This window comes from Aethalodelphis obliquidens, unplaced genomic scaffold, assembly GCF_003676395.1.
Source record: "Aethalodelphis obliquidens isolate GAN/ISIS:26980383/991018 unplaced genomic scaffold, ASM367639v1 scaffold21, whole genome shotgun sequence".
NCBI lineage: Eukaryota > Metazoa > Chordata > Mammalia > Artiodactyla > Delphinidae > Aethalodelphis > Aethalodelphis obliquidens.
In genome coordinates, this window is record NW_020837965.1 from 23423363 (window position 1) to 23426393 (window position 3031).

Consider the following 3031-nt stretch of genomic DNA (forward strand, 5'->3'; position numbering starts at 1 on the left):
ACACGGTGCTAACATCACAGGTCAGCTGAAGGCCTCAGGTGCCTCCTCCAGGTGGGGACGGTCTACGGCAGGGCGAGGAGAGCCCAGAGCATTAGTCAGGGTTCTCTGGAGAAACAGAACCAATAGGACAGAGAGAGAGAGAAGTAAGAGGTGATTGGCTGAGCCGATTCCCATCATAAATCCTGCAGACGGCAGATCACGGGAGGCCGAGAAGTCTCGTGATCTGCCCCCTGCAAGCTTCAGAACCAGGAGAGCTGGGGGTGTCATTCAGTCCCAGCCCAGAGGCCTGAGAAAGGGTGGCCAAGAAGTCCCATTAGGTGTCAGTCCCAGGCTGAATCAGGAACTCCGAGATCCACCGGCAGAGAAGATGGCTGTCCCAGCTCAAGAGGAGAGAATGAGCAGGCCCTTCCTCCACTTTTTGTTCTGTTCAGGCCCTCCGTGGATTGGGTGGTATCCACCTGCACTGGGGAAGGCCAACTTCTTTTTTTTTTTATTCAAGTATAGTTGATTTACAATGTTGGGTTAGTTTCGGATGTACAGCAAAGTGATTCAGTTATACATATATATTCTTTTTCAGATTCTTTTCCATTACAGGCTATTAAAAGATATTGAATTTAGTTCCCTGTGCTATGCAGTAGGTCCTTGTTGTTTATCTGTTTTATATATAGTAGTGTGTATATGTAAATCCTGAACTCCTAACTTATCCCTCCCAAGGCCAACATCTTTTTTAATTTCTGGCTGCGTTGTGTCTTCGTTGCTGCATGCGGGCTTTCTCTAGTGGTGGTGAGCCGGGGCTACTCTTCATTGCGGGGCACGGGCTTCTCATTGCGGTGGCTTCAGTAGTTGTGGCACGAGGGCTTAGTTGCTCCGCAGCATGTGGGATCATCCTGGACCAGGGCTCGAACCTGTGTCCCCTGCATTGGCAGGTGGATTCTTAACCACTGCACCACCAGGGAAGTCCCAAGTCCAACTTCTTTACTCAAATGCTCCTCCAGAAACACCCTCACAGATACACTCAGAGATAACGTTTCACCAGCGATCTGGGCACCCTTATCCCAGTGAAGCTGACACAGAAATTGAACCATCACACTCACTAAGGTGTGGAGGAATGAGGCTAAAGAGTGACACTGTAAATGGTCCCCTTAGTGTGTCACTCCCTTGGTTGAAAGAAATGACATCTTTGGCGAAAATTAAAAAACACTTATTAAAAGATGCACTGACAGATGTTAGACGATAGAGTTTAACACAAACAATGACTGACACCTACTGCACGTCCAGCCGCACAGTACGAAAATCAATGAGCCATTGCTGTGGATGTAAGGTGGGTTCCCCAGAGCCGTGCTCCCAGGAGAAACCGGTATAGGAGAGGGAGAAGCAGGGCAGGGAAGGGGAAACGGCCACACTAGGTGGGACTGCATCCTGCGGGGCTCTGCAGGCTGCATGGCCCCTCAGAGTCTGCCCCTACCTGAGGTCAGGGGCTGGCCTATCCCACTGGCTCACCGGGCAGTTGTTGGCTAAGAGCCATGGTGGGGGGCAGGGTGGAAGATGGGTGACAAACCCCTCTTCACCTGGAGGGCGTGGTAAAATCCAGATTCCTGAGCCCGTCCCCCAAGATTCTGATTGGCTGGGTGGATACTCTGCATCTCTAGGCAGCTCCCAGGTGCTGTTGATGCCACTGGTCTGAAGTTCATGCCTTGAGTCCCAAGGCATTGCATTCTGCTTTCAAGGGCTGCAGACTAGGGGGGCACAGGGGCCTGTACACAGATGGGGGGTAATGAGGGGCCTGGAAGTGCAGGGCACGGCAGGCTTTCTGCAAGAGACACCTGAGGCGCAGTGGGAAGGAAAGAAGGAGGTGGCCGACCAAGTCAGGAGTGAGAGAGGCAGCCACCTGCCTCTCAGTTCAGGAATAGAACAGAGGAAGCAGGGTGGACCGCACATGCCCGCAGCACCCTCCATGCTTGGTGAAACATGGACTAAAGTGCTAGCAGTATAGACCCAAGTCAGAGTTCAGGGACACCAACCACTGCCTTGCCCATTCCTCGATTGGTTTTTTTTTAAAGTTGTGATAAAACACATGTAACAGAAAATTTACCACCTTAACCATTTTTAAGTGTGCGTTTCAGTGGTATTAAGCACATTCACATTGTTGTACAACCACCACCACCATCCATCTCCAGAACCCTCCATTGTGCAAAACACCAACTCTATACCCTTGAAACATTAACTCTGAATTCCACACCCCTCGGCAGCCCCTGGCAACCACCATGCTACTTTTTGTCTCTATGAATTTGATTCCTCTAGGAACCTCATATAGGTGGAATCTATATAGTGTTTGTCTTTTTGTGACTGTCACTTAGCATAATGTCCTCAAGATTCATCCATGGTGTAGAACATGTCAGAATTTCCTTCCTTTTTAAGGCTGAATAATATTCCATTTCATGGTGTACCATATATATTTTTTTATCCATTCATCTGTCAATGGACACTTGGGTTGTTTCCATCCTTTGGCTATCATGAATAATGCTGCTATAAACATGGGTGTACAAATACCTGTTCAAGCCCTTGCTTTCAATTGTTTTGAATGTATAGACAGAAGTGGAATTGCTGGATCATATGGTAATTCTATTTTGACTTTTTTTTTTAAATAAATTTATTTTATTTTTTTTTTTTATTTTTGCCTATGTTGGGTCTTTGTTCTGTACGCGGGCTTGCTCTAGTTGCAGCTAGTGGTGCGCGGGCTTCTCGTTGTCGGGGCTTCTCTTGTTGCAGAGCACGGGCTCTAGAGCACAGGCTCAGTAGTCATGGCACATAGGCTTAGTTGCTCCAAGGCATGTGGGAATCTTCCCGGGCCAGGGATCGAACCCGTGTCCCCTGCATTGGCAGGCAGATTCCCACCCACTGTGCCACAATAGGGAAGCCCCTATTTTGACTTTTTTGAGGAACTCAGTTGGTATTTTTTATCACACATAGATTTACTATGAATTTTAGGGAGGCTTACCAAGAACAGGATGAGCCAGTCATGACGTTCAGA